The following is a 19841-nucleotide window of genomic DNA, read 5'->3' as shown; positions in this document are numbered from 1 at the left end:
TCACCTCATCCTTAGCTTCTGCCTCTTGCACCAAATTGAGCCATCCCGCTATCCTATCATCCTGAGCTTTTGCCTCCTTGTAACTATCTTGGTCCGTTAGCTTGTACCATATCTTGATTAGCTCACTTGTAAATATCTTGGTCTATCAGCTTGTACATCCTCTTTAGCTTAGTACAATTGTATCTATCCAGCTTTCGTGTTCATTCCTCCTTGATTAGCATCTTGCACACATCGCACAACTCTTGGTTAGCTATTCCAATGCATCCTTTAGCTAGATTTCCTATCACCAAAGTGTTATCTTTCTTAGTTCAGCTTGCCAGACGCATCACTCATCCAAATCCACCAGCTTAGGTGCTCTCCGATAGGTCCTTGTAGGATATAGCTTTCCTCATGTCTGATCTTGGTCCGTTAGTACCTCATCCTACCCATCTCGTTGGCAAACAGTTCTCTTTTGGATTTTCACTTTCTTTTGATTTGGGATCTTCCCTTTTGGGTCTTGAAGTATCTTTTCCAAGCAATCTCCTTGTTCCCTCCTCAAGGTTGCCACGATCTTCCATATCATGGTATTTTGTGAATGGGGCAATTAGAGTGTAAGGTCTTGATCAGGTCTTTTGTTTGTTTTTCTTTTCTGCTTGTGGGTTCTCCAATGTCGTTTCCACGCTGCTTCCTCTGGGATTCATGTGTGATGTTGGGGCAATCCTTATGTGTTTGTTTTGAGTTAGTTTGTCAATCCTTTGGACGGTTGGTGAAAAGGCCTTGATGTTTTTGGTAACCTTGGCAATTAACCAAAAGTCCTATAGAAAATCTAGTGCTCAACTACATGGTGGTACTTCTCTTTGAAGTATCCCCCCGCTCAAAAAGCTTCAATGGTTTTCCTTCATCTCCATTATCCCCCATCCATATCCAGCATCCATCTCTCCTACCCCAGCTTATGCATTAGTATCTCTTTTAATCACTCATCACTCTTAGCTTTAGGGATCCACAATCCTAGTCTTAGGGATCCACCAATCCAAATCAATCCACCAAGCCTCATCTTTTGAGATCCACAATCCTAGTCCTAGGGATCTCCGAAACCCATCTTTTGCCAATCTGACTCTTTGAAATCCTATTGCATTAGCTCTATAATCCCTCATCCATCTCCCTATCCTGTATTCCTTTTTATAGCGCTCTGCTCCTTTATCCTCCACCTTCCCTAAAGTCTTAAGCTTGCTTCCTCTTCTGCATCTGATTCTCCTTTATCATTCTCCCATAGTGAGAGTTTGAGCTAATTCAGCCCCTTCTCTTTGCCAATCTGAGTTTCCTTGCTCATCCGAGATTCTTGTATTTTTCAGGAAGCCATCGAGCTTTGCTTTCTCTCCCCGCTACCTTCTTGAGGGGGCATCTCACAGTCCATTCTCTCCTCTTCTGCTCTAGCCTTGGGCATCTTATTTTTTAATCTTTGATGCCATGCCACTTGCGGCATCACATCAAAGAGGGGAAAAATGTAGACACCTAAAAACTTTTAGAAAATAAAGTATTTTTATTTTTTGAAAAAGTCCAGATGACATCATCATTTATTAATTAATTAATTATTTAATTAATTAATTAATTTTTATGCCATTAAATCCCTTTATCTTAATTAAAAATATTTAATTAAGGAATCCCTCCCAAAAATGTTTAAATCTTATTTAAACATTATTTCCTTATTTATTAATTATTTAATTAATAAATTGACCAAAAATCCTAAAATAAATAAAAAATTTATTTTTTGCCCAAAATTTGGCCAATTTCTTTATGACCACTAACCTCTTCTAAAATCTTCTAATCCTTCTTTAATTTTAATTAAAGGCTAATCCCATCATTTCCTACCCTTAATCCCAACTCAAAATATTTAATTAAGGTTAAATATTAATCCTCATGTTTATTAAAAAAGTTTTAATAAATATCTCCTTAACCCAAACCCTTGAAATAAATAAAACTTTATTTATTTCCTAAAAATCTAATTTATCCTCATCCTAAGAAGTTCTAGACTCTTCTAGAAAGTCTTCATCCTCATCCTAGAAAATTCTAGACTATTCTAGAAAGTCTTTATCCTCATCCAAAGTCTAGACTCTTCTAGAAGATGTCTTTAAACCTAATCCTAATCCCCTCCTAACCTTGTCACATTCCCTAAACATGAGTTAAAACTTCCTAACCCAAGCCAAAGTTAACAAATATCTCCTCCTTCACCCACCCTCATTAAATGCCATCCACTTGCCTATCCCTAAGCTAATCCTAAACCATCCTAATCCATCCTCTAATCATTTTCACAAGCCTAAGCAAGCTTAAAACCTTCCTAATCAAGTCCAAGTCAAAATTTCTCTCATCACCCTCAAAATATCTCAACCATAAAACTTTATGAAGTCCACTAGCCCATAAATGACTCTTACAAGCCCTTTTATTGCTCTTACAAGTCATTATGAGGGTCTTTATGAAGATTTTATCCCTTGAGCCTCCCTTGTTGACTCATCCTTCCCCTTTCCTCCATCCTCTCACCATGTGACATGTGTCACTCCTTGATTGGCTATAAGGAAGCACAATCCATGTGCTCTCCTCTCATGCAATCTAAGCCCTCCATGAGCTTTTTTTCCATCCTTGCATCTTAGCCCTCAATCCCTCAAGCCTCTTGCTTATAAATTGGATCCTTCCCCTTTGCAAAATAACACAATCCATGAAGTAAAGTTATAATGCTATTTTGAGAGCCAAATCCATACTAAAGCCATCTATCCACACCAAAAATCCACAATCATCCATTGAAGCCTTTTTGAAGCATAAGCTTGAGCATACATCCTATCTATTTAGACAAAGCTACTCAAAAAGAGAGCTTCTCATTGAGAGAGCCCATTAATGGCTCATATTCTCAATTGAGAGCTCATCTTAGTCTATCTTGAAGTTTATGAATTTTGTTTAGTTTGTAGAAGCTTTATTTAGATTTGGTTTCTATTAGCATACTAACATTGCTCATATACAGGTAGAAATTATCTGAATGCAACATTAGGTCACAAAGGAACATAAAGGAGTTTGTGGGCTCTAACTAAGATCGATAAAGGATTATTTGAATCGTCAATTGTATGTGAAGAGGAGAGAGCGAAGAGACTATATCCAGAACACAAAATCAAATCCATGTACAATAAGGAACTACATTGTTCAGTTCCTGGTCATTTATGGTTGTTTATATTCTTACCCACCTTGGTAAAATCCTAGCTATTTCTCATAAAATCCCACCCAGCTTTATAAATAAAAACCCCACAAACCATAATTAAAAAACCATAATTAGGGTAAGCATACATATATACTAAATGAATATATGAATACCATGGAAATGGGTTTGTTGTATGGTTGGGCCAAGGGGTTGTGTTTGTGATTCAACTTAGTGCTAAAGGAAGTCATCCTGAAAAGATTGGTGCCACAAATTGTGTTTCTCAAATGGGACAAGGGTGATAGTGTTCTTAGGGCCTAATTGATGGTATTTTTGCACATTGTTTTACCTTTCTACTAAATTTCATTTTCAAATAAAATGAGGTTCCAAGCTAAGACATTTCATTTTAAAATCACATAAATTAGGTTTCAAAAAAAATCATTTTTCAAATCACATAAATCACATTTCAAGCAATTTCATTTTAAAATCACATAAACTTGAAGCATACATGTCCTCACCTAGGTAATGTCACTAGTGGGTTTATGGAAGCAATACATGTCCTTACCTAGGTACTATTATTGGTCAAATTGCAATATTTAGTGGTACTCAAATTTTCATGCTAGAACAAGAATCTCACCTTTCACTCGTAGTCTTAGGTAAAAACAATTTGGCATTTGTCTTTATTTTAATTTTTATGATAGCCTGTTATTGTTTGAATTTTGATGGTTCAAAAAATAAGTAGTTAGACATCTAACGACTTTGGAGGAATTTTTAAAAAAATACCAATTTCACAAAAGTTTCCCCTCTATAAAAATTTAATGTCAAAAAGCTAGTGTTGAATGTAGTAGTGAGAAGAAGAATGGTAACAGGGATCATGATGATCACAAAAATGAAGAGGAAGAAGTTGAGGTTGAAGAAGAAGAGAAAATAGAACTTAGAGAGGAGTTGGATTGTGATGATGTTAGAATGGGAAAGTTGACGAGATCCATTAAATCAAATGATTATAAAGGAATATTAGATATTCCTATGTATGATGGGAATATTAATGAAGAGGAACTTATTGACTAGTTTCATGCAGTAGAAAAATTCTTTGATTGTGAAGATGCCAAGGAGGAGCACAAAGTGAAAGTTGTAAAGTCAAGGTTAAAGGGACATGCTTTTCTTTGGTGTGAGTTTTTGTAGCTAGAAAGATGGAAGAAAAATTTGCCAAAGATCATTTCATGGTAGAGAATAATGAGTAGAATGAGGCAAAATTTCCTTCCAAGGGACTATAAGGTTCAATTGTCTAAGAAGATGCAAACGTTGAGACAAAAGGACATGGATGTAAAGAAGTACGCAAAAGAGTTCCATAAGTTAGATATAAGGATTTCTTATGATGAAAAGGAAGAAGAAAAGATGACAAGGCATATAGGTGTCCTAAGATTTAACATCCAAGATGAAATCAATTTAAATGCCCCTAACACTATCGAGGAATATTACAAGTGGGTCATTAGGGCTAAAGAAAAGTTAATGAAGAGGTAAGAGAGACAAGATGAGGAATAAACTAGTCAAGCATAGGTAGAATTAGCAAGAACCATTAAGGCCAGGGTCATAATAGCCTTGAAAAGGGAAAGGAGCCTATGGTTGAACCATGAAGTAGACAAATCAGTGGTGGAAGTAAATTTGGTGCTGGTAGAGGAGCCAATAATTTTAGTTGGAAATTCTATAACTATGGAGAGAAAGGACATCCTTTCTATAAATTCCCTAAGAAAGAAATTGTGAGACCTCAACCTGATCCATCATAGCACATCTGATACATTTTAGTTTGACACATTGTGACACGATATGTTGATACATTATTTGTTGGACTGGACATTATCTATATTATTTATGTCATGTGATGCTTTACCTTAAATATGTTTAATCATGTTATTTAATGTTTAAATGTGTAGGAAGGCATTATGATGGTGTATTTCAATGAATGATTCAAAATTATGAACATGTTAATACATTAATTATGCAATTAGTGATGATTAAATATGTGTACAAAAATGAGAAAGGGTCATTTTAATGAAAGTTCTAATGTTTTTATCAATGTGACTATGCAAATTTGGTTTAAATATATGAATGTGATGTTATCAAACTACTAATATTTGAATTGAGTGTTTAATATAATTAACCATGTAATTAATCAGAGAATTGACAATTGAACCTATGTGCATACTATAAAACTAAGGTTGAATCTAATATAGTGATTCAAACCTCATTGTCTAGTGTTTAAATTGTATCGTAACATGAATGTATATGTATCATTTTGTATTTTGTGACATGTCAAATTTTATGTAAAAGTAAATCTTATGGTGTCACTTGACACTTGTTACATGCATATGTGTGCCAACATGTCAATTTATGGTTAGTAGAGTAACCCATTAATATAAGATTGATTAGTTAGTAACCTAAATTAGGTCCCCTTAATTAGGGTTTAGTGGAAACCTTACATCCTTAGGGTTTTTTAAGATAAAATATTTAAAGCCCATTGTATAGGTCATAAATTGATCCTAGAAGCCAAAATTAATCCAATTCAAGTTTCCAAGTGGTATGTCTATGGGTTAGAAACTTTTTCCACCCTTCTAGAGCTTCCTAGCAACAATAATGACCCCTAAAATATCCCAAATTCCATTTGCTACGAAAATAGATCATATCCAGAAGTTACCCAAGGTTACACTCCTTCTAAGAGGTTGTCTTTATGATAGGGACAAGTGGGAAGACAATAGGAGGCTTAAAGTCAAAATTAGAGTTATTTCTATTTTGTGTAGATAAGTTTCTTTGAAGAGTTGAGGGTTGTTCATTCATTCTCTACATTTAGATAAGTCAAGTTTGGAATTACAAGAAGGAGATGATTTAGCTCATCTCAAAACTCAATCTTGCCATAACCTTTGTGAAGGTAGGTTCTCCATTGCCATGGTTATTCATTGTTCATTGCTTGCATGTGTAAATGTCTTCATATTGTATCATATTTGTGTTTTGCATCATGTGAGTGATGGGTATTGTGGATTTTACTTGCTCTCTTTATTGTTTCTTTTCCTTGTTTTTTTGGGGAAACTGTAAAAGTATTGTTGGCATTACTCACCCTCGTATAGGGTAGAAGTGGCCATGTATGGGGGAAGGGCTTAGTTGGATCCTAGGTTAGTGAAAAGTCTCTTCTCATGTTGAGGAGAGGGAGGAAGCAAAGTCTTATGGGCCCTTGCTTGTCAATGCAAAAATTGAGTTTGTTTTGGGGAAATAAGAAGAGAAAGAAATGAAAGTTTATGTGATTTGGTAGCCTTAGAAGAGGCATGTGATTGTGTTGTTCATTGACATCTCCTACTTGGAAAAATCAACCTTCTCCCTATTCATAGGTTCATTATGAAACCTATTGTGCATACCTTGGATGGGAATTATATGTTGAGTTATGTCATTGTTTTTGGATTTTTAATGTCACCCAATTAGTTACTAGTTCTCCTAGCTTGGTGGGTGTCCTTTAGGGGCTTAGGATGGGAGGTCAGCTCTCCATGGTTGTTCTTTGTCTTTTGTTTATTATCTGGATAGATTCTCATAATGAATAAACCCAATTTTGTGGCACTAATGGTGTCCTTGATGTCATTGTATTGGAGATTTCTCCATTGTAATACCACTTGTTGTATTGTATATCCATGTTGAGAATGTTTATGAAAGAAATTGATTAAATGTTGTAACCTCAATATTGATTAATAGAAATTCAGTTATTTTATGAAATAAGCAAGTTATGTGATCAAGTGTTATTATATTCTAAAAACACTACCTTATTTTCAATTATATTGCTTTGCAAAAAATTCAAGTTGAAAACTCTCTACTTTCTCCATGAAATCTTGGATTTAATTTATTTTGTTCAAGAGTATTAGGATATGGATGTATGAATTACTTAATCTATATATGCAAAAAAATCATCCTTAAAATCATGTGATAAAATTAATATTCTATTTAGATACAATCATCTTACTTGAATCTTGAAAACTTAGCCTTTATAAATTTTATTAAATATATTGCATTTTTTGTAAACTACCTAAACTCACTTCTAACTTGGATAAAAAACAATTTATATCCATATTGTAATTACAATCCATTCAATACAATGGCCAAACATTTATACACTTTACCATTATAAAATTCCTATGAGGAAACCTAGTACTTTGAAGGAGAAACAAAAACTTACAGTTTTTATCTATTTGAGAGAGAAAAATGCTCTTTGGAAATTGTATGAGAAAATCATTTTCACAAAAAGGTAATAGAGAATATTCATAAGAGACACTCCCTTAAATTATTTTAGAATGCAATAAAAAAAAAGAGTAAAAAAAAATCTAAAAACTACATTCTAAACTCTTAAACTACCCCCTCTACATATCATCTCACCAAACTCACTCCACTAGTAAAACCCTTCTCCCATGTGTTCAAGGATGCTGATATCATCACCCCCCACTTGACCCATCTCATCCTCTTACATGAAAAGTACACATACATGGATTGGGGAGGGAGGGGCATAAGTCAACATGGGAAATAAATTTAAAGGGATTGCATTGTAATAAGTTTCCATAACTACCCTTCCATTGGTTCCTTCCCCCACCAAAGTATTTTCTTCCCAATTGCCAACGTGCACCTTGGACCAACTAGGGTTGGCTGAGACATTTGTGTGCTCCCCAAGAAAAACCTAACATAAAGCACATGGGAATGGATGTGCCAAGTGGATGTTGGGCTCAGTTTGTTTTAGATTAAAAATAAATAAATTTAAACATTCAAATTGCCCCCACTCACCTAAGCATACCATGATAGGGATAAATCTTGGGAATGCTTGCCAAGGTTGGGAAACATTTAGAGGGTTTGGGGTGGTGTGCTCCCCACTTGGGAAACTAACCAAGGTCATGGAAAGGGTGTTTAAAGACATGTGGGAAAGTGGCTGTTAATGGTTAGATAAGGTGAGGTTAGTAGTTGGTAATGATGATTAGTTAGTTAGTTAGTAAATATATTATATACTTAGTTCCTAATTGATTTATTAATGATGGTATTCAATTAGTTAGTTTTTAGTTTAGTATTAAAATTTTGACATTAATAAGCATGTAAGAAAAATTGTGGTTAGAATATAGGCTTAGGTTAGTATTGGGTAGTTGGTAGTGTTAGTAAAATAAGTTGGTAATTCCTTGATATTAATAGGTGTCTTGTGTGTCACATATTTCATATTGATAAATGAGTTAGGGAAAATAAAAAATAGGTTTATATTGTGATGTCTTATTTAAATGAAGCCTCTTCATGAGTTTTGACAATAATATCTAGAAGAGAAATAATAGAGTTTTAAGGATTGAGGGAAAAGTGAAGTATCTTATGTTTCTTATATATGTACATATATGTTTACACATTAGGGAATTAGTTTTTTTTAAAAAAATTATTAATATTCAATCTAAAGATTTTATTAATTATAATTTTAAATATTTATTAATGTTTTGGTGTGAAGATATCATTAGGATTGTAAGTTTTTATGTAACGTACGAAAGTGGTATAAATCAAGTTGATTAAGGTATTAATAGGTTGACCTACAAGTGCAAATTTGTACACCTAGGAGATTGAAATAGAAAAATGAAATCAGTATAAAGGTATCAAATTAGACCTAATGTAACTTATGTTACTGATCAAATGCTTCTTGAACATGATGGTATACCTTGCTAAATTTGAAACTAGGGTTTAACCAATTGACTTAATCCACCCAAACTAGGTGTTCCTATAGCACTATAACCTAGGGTTATGTATGGTGTAGTGTGTTTGAGATTTTGACTCTAGATCATTATGAAATGAAAATGAAACTCACTTCAATCCCTTTCAACTTTTTGTAATGTATTCAATGTAGTAAGTGCTAAACATAGTGTTTATTAACTTAAACAAAATTGTTGTTGTGTTTTTACCCTGATTTTTGGGCATGACAAACACAAAGAGGTCTGATAAGAGGGTTACCTTGAAAAAATGAATAATATAAGAAGAAAAAAAAGAGGGTAAAAACAAAGGTAAGGACAATGAGGTGGAGCCCTATATTGAAGGTGATTTCCTTATGGTAATTGTAGGAAGGTTGTAGTAGAGAAGACTGAAAGTTTCTATCTTCATAACTAATTGCCTAAGCCAAGGAAAGATTTAAAAAATGATCACTATTAGAGGGTCATTTGATAAGATTTTTTCATGTGAGATGGTTGAAAAGTTTCAAATGAGGAATTTTCAACACCCTAGGCCTTATAGAGCATCTTGGGTGAGTGATGAGAAAAATATTTGGTAAGAGAGTAGGTTTTGTTGATCTTAGATTGGTTTTGACAATTGAGTGTCAACACACTTAAGATATTTACTAAGTTCATGCTGAGCTAGTAATACATGTTGAGTATAATATGTATAGATTTTGAGTTGACATGAGTGCCCAGTCACTCATGTGCTGAGCAATTTAAGTGCCAAGTGAATAGTTAATGCCGAGCAAGACAAAATTATAGTAAGTGTTGAGCATTAGTATTATCAAGTTCCAAGTAACATAGAATGGACCTACTTGTTTGAAATGGGAAAAACAACTATGCAAACCATTTTTGAGCCGACTTATGGATAGATCTCGAAGCTTTGAAGATAAGATCAAATCTATTTGGATTCCCTATGCGATCAACATGCAACCAATCATAAAAATGGAAGGAATTAAGCTAGAAAATGAATGAATCTCAAACATAGATTCATACCTAGCCCTAAGCCACCGAATTCTTTTAAAAAGGAGATGAAACCCCATAAATTAATCTGTATGTGTGTGTATGTGAATAAGTGATGCGAGTGAAGATTTGAAGGAAGTGAAAAGGGGTGAATTGATCAGTAAACATTCAAGGTGACTTAGAAATGTGAAAGAATTATAGAAACAATTTGCAAAATAGAGGAGAAGCTATACGACATTATTATAATAGATCAAGAGGATCAAGATTGATATAACTATGATATGAAATCAGAAAGGTGAAAGTTGTAAGTCATCAGGTCAAACATTCTATTGTTACTTTCTAACAACTATATCACTAGGGTGACATCCTTTGGAATAAGGTTGTTTTAATAGTCATTGCAAAATACTTTAATAGGGTGACATTACAAGTGAGTGTTCTAAAGTCCTTTAGCTAGGCACACTTTTAATAGGGTGTTAAAATCCTTTAATAGGGTAGGATCTAACAATCCTTTGTAAGCCTTTAACAGGGCAGATCATGAAAATGCTCAAACTATGTAACCTTAACAAGTGACACTTTATTGTTGTATTAGTGAAGAATTGTGGGTGTCATCCCCACCCCAGTTTTACCTTCTCATTGGAGGGTTTTTGGGTAATCATATCTAGTGTCAAGTGTTAATGTGGATGCATTTACTTTACATGTTATTTCAATATGTTAATGCATGCATTGTTTTAAGTTAAAACTTTTATTGGTTAAAGACTAGTTAATTTTGATTCACCCCCCCTCTCAGAAGTGTATACTTCCCATTTGTATTTCCAAAAATTGCAATCAGAGCCTAGTTCTCATCAGGAGAAGCCTTACAACTTGGAGAAAAGATCTTGAAATGGAAGTCTACAAGATGGTAAAGACTATTGAAAATTAGGAGATTGAGATACATCTCTTACTACAACAACTGAATGAAGCCAAAGATGCCTTGAGAAGTTCACTGAAGAGAAGAAAAGAGCTTGCTATGGAAGAAAATGACACATAATACAAAGAGATTGACACCAAAAAGTTATTTACAGATGGTAACTCCTATGAATTCAATGTAACAATTGCAGATCTCATGGAAAAGAATAGAGCACAAACTAAAGAAGTCAAAAATCTCAAGTTGAAACAAGAATCAAAAGCTATACTACTCTGTGAGGTGACTGAACAAAAGAAGAAAGCTATAGAAGACAAGGCCATGATTGAAGAAGACAAAAGGGTTTTGGCAAATACATTGAAGGAAAAGTCAGTAGATCTATCTAGGATCTCAAACATGCAATTGGACACCCTAAGCCAAATGATGAATGCTCATCATGAGTTGAATGTCAAGGACATTGAGATAACTACATTGAAGTTGCAGAATGAATAGCTACAGAATGACTTGAAAAGAGAAAAGGAGTTTACTGAAAGTTTCAACAAGCCAAATAAAGCCATCAAGTACTTTGAGCAACTACTAAAATCTCCTAGATCTAGTAAAGACACATCAAGATTGGGCTACATAAGCACTGAAGAAGGAGAATCATCCAAAGTTGCCAAGGAAAGAAATAATAAAGGTAAGAATTCTAAACCTATTTGTCATCATTGTGGTAAGAAAGGATATATAGTCAATTTTTGTAGAAGCAAGAATACTAGTCAGAATGCTAAGCCTAAGAACATGACTCATTGTCACAAGTGCAACAAGCAAGGTCGTCAGGAACATGAATGCAGAACCAAAACCATGCATGCACCAAAATTTGAAGGACATTGTTACAATTGTCAAAAGTTTGGACGCAAAGCCTTTGAATGCAGATCCAAGTCCACATGGTCATCAAAAAGGCCAACAAAGGGAAGAAGCTATGAAAACTCCTATAACTGGGATTACAATACAAGACATAGTTGTCATTATTGTCAAGAGTATGGACACATCCCTGAGAATTGCATAAGAACACACTTCAGTGGTAACTACAATAGATGGTTGAGTCAAACTACATACTTTAACTGTTTGAAGACTGGTCATATCAGCAAGCACTACCCAACAAGGTTAAAGGCACCCAACTTAGAGTTCAACAAAGGAAAGGGCAAGGTAGATGTTGAACACATCAAAGGACAGATGAACAAAACATGGAGGAAGAAAGATGAATGCAACACATCAAATGGAGCGATCACTTCACCTGATAGGTCAAGTGGTCACATCTTATCAAATTAAGAAAAAGGAGGTATGTGGGACTAATATTTAAAATTTTTTATCATACATTAGTTCCAAAAGAAGTTAGTACTGAAAAAGATGTATTAGCATGAAGAAATATGCAAGATGAAAAGTAAATTCTAAGTTCAAATATTTAAGTTTTCACATTAATGTCGAGTGTGAAACATCCTCTTCAATTGCTGAGTAAAGTACTAGTACATACCAAGTTGTTAGCCAAAGTCAGTTGAAGTCAAGTTAGTAGTAGTTGTCGAGTGAGGGAAATTTCTATAGGTGCCAAGTAAGGGTAATTCTAATAGCTGTTAAGTGATGGTAAAATCAATGAATGTTGAGTGAAACAAAAATTGTACTAAAGTTGAGTTTATTGTTGTACATGTACCATGCAATAAATGTTATATTTTGAAAGGGTGTAAAGGTCAAATTTTATATATTTTCTATCATTACAAACATAGAGCAAGAGAGAGAAAAGTGAAGAAGTGATTTACAAGAAAGATTGAAGTATTTGCATCAATCATAGTAAAGATTGAGCATCAGTTCATCAATTTCAAAGGTATTCTTCATTTTTCGAGCTACACAGTTTCATATTTTTTAAAACCCCAGCTTGCATAATGGCCTCAAGTTCAAAGAATTTAAAGGAGAAGGAATTGTTCAAAGTTCAATTAGTCAACAATGAGGTCAAACAACTAGATTTTAGGGCCATATCGGAAGTTGCTTATAAGAATGATCTAGTAGGTATGTTATCTATCATTCTGCCTAAAGTTGTAATGGTCCAAGATGTGAGAAAATGTTATAAGTTCAAGGTAGGAGCGATTGGAGACATGGAAATTAGAAAAGCATACGAAAAATAATGCAAAAATGAGGTATTGAAGGAGGAATTTAAAATTGTAGAGAGGAAGGACTTAACTAGTGCCCTAGATTTCCCAATCATTTTCAAAACTGAATGGATCAAAATTTTTCTAAGCATAATACATGATGGTTGTCTATGGCTAGAAGGTGGACCCATAAAAATTTCAAAGAGGATTGTACATAGGGTTACTAGATACCCAACCCTAGATTGGCCTAAGACATTGAGAAGCGATTCTAAAGAGGTAATAGAGAAAAATATAGGAGCTAAGTGGAACAAGCATGGAATGACTATTGACACTATCACAGATCCACTTCTTGACTTTACCATTAGATTCATATCACACAAATTCTATTAGTCAAGAAAAATAAATAGTGTTCCCTGTATAGTAGTTGATGTAGGCTATAAGATAGTCAAGAAAGATCACACCTATGATCTTGTAGAACTCCAGTTGTAGTAGATAATGGAAAATCTAGGAGCAATAAGGAAGTCAAAGAGTTCTCAATGTAAGTTTGGTTCAATATTGATATGTATATTTTTCTATGTTCAAAATGAGTTCCCATCTTTTGGTAGAGTAGGATGGAAGACCAATAGATTAGTTGCTGTGCAAATCAATGAGTATATTGAGCAAATGGGAGAGAATTTAGAGTCATTAATGACTAGCTATTTTGAAGACTTCAAGAAGTCCATGAAATAGAGGTTGAGAATTCATGTTTCCCTAGTAGAGAAACATTACAATTATATTTTCTTTCTTGTAGACATTGACTACACTTTCATCCAGGCTATTGCACCTAGAGTTAGATGGTTAAGGTCTCTAGGTTATGAAATAAATATCGATGAAGTTTCAACTACTATCACTACACTTCTTGCTAAAGAAGTTGATAAGACTGCCAAATTTTTTGGTAATTATGATGTTGTAAAATAAAAGGTTGAGATGGAATTGTAGACAACCTCAACTTTGAAGAAGAAAGATAAAATGGTGAAGAAACTAAAAGCTAAGTTTGGGGAAGGTGTAGGAGAAGATGATGATGAAGAGAAGAGGAACAAGGTCAAGAACCTCTTTCTTTGACCCAAGGCATAGGTGAAGATTAGGAAGAGGAAGGTACCAAGGGAGAAGATGCCGAGGAAGCACCAGAAAAACCAAAATCAAAGAAAATAAAAGCCAAAACATAACCTATTGCACAACCTAAGGCAAAGAAGACTGTACAACCTAATGCAACAAAACCTACAACTCCAACAACAAGAGCCACTATAAGGGAAACTACTCAAAAAGCTAAGGAACAAGCCAAATAGAAAACTAAGGCTACTAAGAAGACAGGTCTTGTGCAAAAGAAACTAAGAAGAAAATACGCAGCACAACCAAAGACAGATGATGAGAAAGATAGAGTCCAAGGACACAAGCCAATTTAGAATGGTAAGTCATGTTCCCAAATCTGATCTTGAAAATATTTGTGATAATGTTAGGGATAATATAGGTTTAATAGGTTTGAAAAACATTGAATTTGGTAAACTTGGTAGAGAAGACCAAAACATGATTGAAGAGTTTGTATATGCCATGATGGCAAAATTCAAGAACACTCCTCTTGAATTTAATAATACAATGCCTAAAGAACTATATACAATTGTTGATAATAAGTGGCACTATTGCCTAAAGATGGAAAAATAAATAAGAGAATGAACATTAGCATAAGTCATGTCAGATTTGTCTAAAGGAAAAATAACTAAGGCCAATAAGAAATATGGTAGTAGATTTGCACCAAAGTATAGGGTATTTAGCATTTTACGAAATAGAAACGAAGATGTTGTGAAGAAATCCACACAAATGTGGAGGTTAATATACGGATTGACAACTATCAAAGAAGGAGAAGCAGATCCCTTTGAGGGAAGAAACAATGAGGAAGAAGGTGAGGATAGGGAGGAAATAGAAAAAGAGAAAGAAGACACTACTGCAGAGGAGACAAAACAAAAGAAAGATGAAATGGCAACAACTAATGAGCAACAAGCAGAACAGAATGTAGAAGATTCATAATTGCTAGCTATGAGCCCTCCACATGATACAAACACACTTGCAGAGACTATAACATTGAAAGATGTTCCTAATAACTCACCTCAAAACATTAATCGATTAACCAGAGAGGATTTGAAAAAGATACTTGACCAATCAACATTATAAGCAAGGTTATGTGAAAATCTTGTATTGGTCAGTGTGGATAAACTTCAAAAAGTAGTACCTAACATAATAAGGGAAAAGGTGAACACACAAGAACCACCTACTACCATCCCTATAGCTACTAGTGCTCAACAATTAATACAAATAGAGGATTAATCTACAAAGGTTGACACTACTACAAAAGTTGATGTAGTTCAAACAATAGAAGTAAAGGAGCCTATAAAAGAACAAGCATGGAAGACAGATGATTCTATACCTAATGTACAAACACAAGGTGTACCTCAATTGATCATAATTGATCAAGGAAAATCTAATGAAGAAAAGGACATACCCAAGGAGAAGGAGCAAGAAGCCATATAGACAATAGTAAACTTACCAACATCTAGCACTCCTACTAAAGTCCTTCAGAGGTCGAGCATTGATGCAATACCATTGTAGATTTCTACACTAGGCTCCAACTCAACAAAGGTTTCAAAGGTATTTCACTATGGTGATGCACTTTTAGATGAAGACATAGTGATACCCAAATATGATTATGCAATAATGACCTTAGAATAGATCAATATAATGCAAGAAGCATTAGAGAGAAAGAAGAATCAAGAAATACTCAGAAAAGAGTATAAATAGAGGCAAGCACTTCCAGAGATCAAAGACATCTTTTTAGATGCTTTTAGCTTGCAAACACCTAATGAATCTAAACCTATATTAGAACAACTATCATAAATTGTTGAATAGGTGACTAATGAAGACTAGGACACTAATGTTAAACTCATGGAAAGGTTTGAAAAGAAATTTCAAGGGAAAGTTAATGAGAAATATCTGGTGGACTAGCACTATCACAAGTTGAATTGACTAACAAAATTTAGAAAGTGAAGAAAGTACTTGAGAACATATTCTCATCGTACACAAAATTGTGAAGAAATGAGCCACACAATTTTGAGTCTGGAAAGAAACTTGAAGATCTCAGGTATGTAACTACCCCAAAATTCAGCTCAAAGTGAGAAGCACTTTAATTCAGTACTTCATACATAAAATCTACTAGCTGTGTTAACAAAAGAAGAGGCTAACATAAGAGTCAAGTTGATTAATATACAAGCCTCCCTTACCCCTCATATGGAAATTCTCCAAAAGGAACTAGCATATGTAGAAATAATATTAAAGAAAGATCCCAATCTTTCAACATTGGACGAACTAGTTCATCTTGCAGTAGAGACAACCATCTAGATAAAGTCCTTAGATGTTGCATTAGACAACTGGGATGTTGATTTGAATATTATAATGGAAGTCCACAAGAACTTCTTGGATAAATACATAATCAATGTATAGACCCATTGACATTAGTGTTAAAAAGGGGGAGATATTAACAAACAAAGGGGGAGAAAAATATGAAAGGGGGAGATAGGGAGATAATAAAGAAAAAAGGGGCATAGAAAGAAAAGAGGGAGCAACCAACCAAAGAACAGGCACAATATATCAGATAGAAACAAAGTGTCAGTAATTTTGAAGACAAAGAGTATCAGCATGAAGCAAATCTACTCAGAGAAGAAAATAAATTTTGGACATAGGTATAGCACATTAACTCAGGGGGAGTTACAAAATTTTGAGGTATATGAGTCTATTATAGAGTTTTCAAAATTTTGAAGTCTTTTGTATATATACTAAACTATATACATTATACTTGAGGAAATTAGATTTTTTATGTATAGTTAAGTGTTTTTGATGCTCATGTCAAAGGGGAAGATTATTGATCTTAGATTGGTTTTGACAATTGAGTGTCAACACACTCAAGATATTTACTAAGTTCATGCTGAGCTAGTAACACATGCCTAATATAATATGTATAGATGCCAAGTTACAATGAGTGCCGAGCAATTTAAGTGTCAAGTAAATAGTTGATGCCGACAAGTTCAAGTGCCAAGCAAGACAAAATTATAGTAAGTGTTGAGCATTAGTATTATCAAGTGTCAAGTAACACAGAATGGACCAAGTTGTTTGTGATGACAAAAACAACTATGTAAACTATTTTTGAGCCGACTTATGAATAGATCTCGAAGCTTTGAAGATAAGATCAAATCTATTTAGATTCCCTATGTGATCAAAATGCAACTAATCAAAAAAATGGAAGGGATTAAGTGGGAAAATGAATGAATCTTAGTCAGATTCATACCTAACCCTAAGCCAGCAAAGTCTTTTTAAAAGGAGACAAAACCCCATAATTCAGTATGTATGTGTGTGTACAAAGAAGTGATGTGAGAAAAGATTTGAAGGAAGTGAAAAGGGGTGAATTGATCAGTAAACATTCAAGGTGACTTAGAAATGTGAAAGAATTATAGAAATAGTTTGTAGAATAGAGGAGGAGCTATACAACATTGTTATAACAGATCAAGAGGATCAAGATGGACAAAACTGTGATATGAAATCAACAAGGTAAAAGTTGTAAGTCATCAGATCAAACATTCTACTATTACATTCTAACAACTATATCAACAGGGTGAAATATTTTGGACTAAGGTTGATTTAATAGTCATTGTAAAATCCTTTAACAGGGTGACATTCCAAGTGAGTGTTCTAAAGTCCTTTAGCCAGACACAATTTTAATAGGGTGTTAAAATCCTTTAATAGGGTAGGATCTAACAATCCTTTGTAAGCCTTTAATAGGACATATTATGAAAATGTTCAAACTATGTAACCTTAATAGGTGACACTTTATTGCTGCAGTAGTGAAGAATTATGGGTGTCATCCCCACCCCAGTTTACCTTCTCATTGGAGGGTTTCTGGGTAATCATATTTGGTGTCAAGTGTTTATGTGGATGCATTCACTTTACATGTTATTTAAATATGTTAATACATGCATTTATTTAAGTTAAAAGTTTTATTGCTTAAAGAATAGTTACTTTTGATTTACCCCCCCTCTCAGAAGTATATACTTCCCATTTGTATTTCCAAAAGGTTTATGTGGATTTTTCACTTGGTGAGTACAAGGAACATATACTTTGTGATGTGGTTCTTATGGAATGTTGTCATATATTTTTAGGAAGGCTATGATAGTCATAGAGGAGGACAATCCATGATGGATTCAAGAACACTTACCTAGTTAGCAAGGATGGTAAAAAATATACCTTGAAACCTTTTAAAAGTAGTGTTATAGTTGAATTAAGGATCATATATTTTGGAAGGAAGGACTATGTTGATTTGTTTAAGTAAATGATAGGTAATCTTGTGGAAGATATTTTGGATTAAGGATCATATATTTTGGAAGGAAGGACTATGTTGATTTGTTTAAGTAAACAATAGGTAATCTTGTGGAAGATATTTTGGATTAAGGATCATATATTTTGGAAGGAAGGACTATGTTGATTTGTTTAAGTAAACAATAGGTAATCTTGTGGAAGATATTTTAAAGGAAAAATGCATCACTATGTTGGTCAAAAGAATAGTCTTAACAATTGAGTGTCAACACACTTAACCATTTTCACTATATATGCTGAGTACACAATGTATACCGAATTAGAATTTCAAACAGGTGCCGAGCAAGTCAGAATGTAGTATGTGCCGAGTGATCTAAGAAATGTTCATGTTCTGAGTGATCTAGGAAATGTTCAGATGTTGAGCAATATAGAACATACATGTGTCGAGCAATACAATGTTTAACAGATGCCGAGCGAACCAGGAAAGTAATAGATGTTGAGCGATCCAAGAATTAGTTCATGCCGAGCATCAATAATGTAATTAGTGCCGATTAACTCAGGATCATCATAAGAGTTTGTACTTTCACAAAATAGGATGTAAACCATTTTTGGAGCTAACTTAGAGATATTTTGAAGGAGAAAAAGGATAGGGATGAATCATTTACATTCCCTATGCAATCAACATGCAACCAATCAGAAAAATGGAGAAGGCATGCAACCAATGAGAAAAATCCAAGGTATGAGCAAGAATTTGAGATTTAATATGGATCGTAGATCCACACCAATCTTCACATTCTTTAAAAGGAGGTCAAAAACCCATTGCATGTGTGGAAGAGAATAGTGTATGGGAAGATTGTAGTAAACTTTTAGTGAGAAGGAGGAAAGACTTAGAGGAATAGAGAAACAATTTCATATCAAGTTGATTAGAATAGGACAAGGAACAAGGAACACATATAGAGATCAGATCAAGCAAGGATCATAACAAGAAGAGCAGATCTAGTACCTGAATCTAGCAATTTGAGATCACATTCAATCCGGTCAAATGTTCTAATACTTTCTCACCATTGTATTAGATGCTAAAATCCTATGTTGATAGGTTAGCTTAATAGCTAGGTAGGAGAACCTTTGGAGAAGGTGATTGAAAATCCTATGTATTAGGTGGGTTTAACAACCTAATGTAAATCCTTTAATAGGGTGACACTTCATGTAAGTGTTTGTAAATACTCTAACCAGGTCACTATTGACATAGTGTAAAGCCTTTAATAGGGTAGGCTTTTAACAGGGCAAACCATCAAAAGTGGTTGAACATTGATTATTGCAGTGATTTTTGTGGGTGTCATCCCCACCCCATTTTTACGTTCTTATTCTTGGAGGGTTTTTGGGTTACCAAATCTCTTGTGTTATGTGTTGATGCATGCTTTCATTTCATGTTTGCTTATATGTTTTCATGCATGAACATTACTTTCAGTTATGTGTTAATAAGGGTTTAAAAGGATAAAAATTGGTTACTTCTAATTCACCCCCCCCAGAAGTACTCTTCCCATTTGAATATTCCAACAATT

This window comes from Cupressus sempervirens, chromosome 5, assembly GCF_028749045.1.
Source record: "Cupressus sempervirens isolate cs-2001-9-10 chromosome 5, ASM2874904v1, whole genome shotgun sequence".
Taxonomy (NCBI): Eukaryota; Viridiplantae; Streptophyta; class Pinopsida; order Cupressales; family Cupressaceae; genus Cupressus; species Cupressus sempervirens.
The sequence above is the reverse complement of the archived record's forward strand: the minus strand, read 5'-3'. Positions refer to the sequence as shown.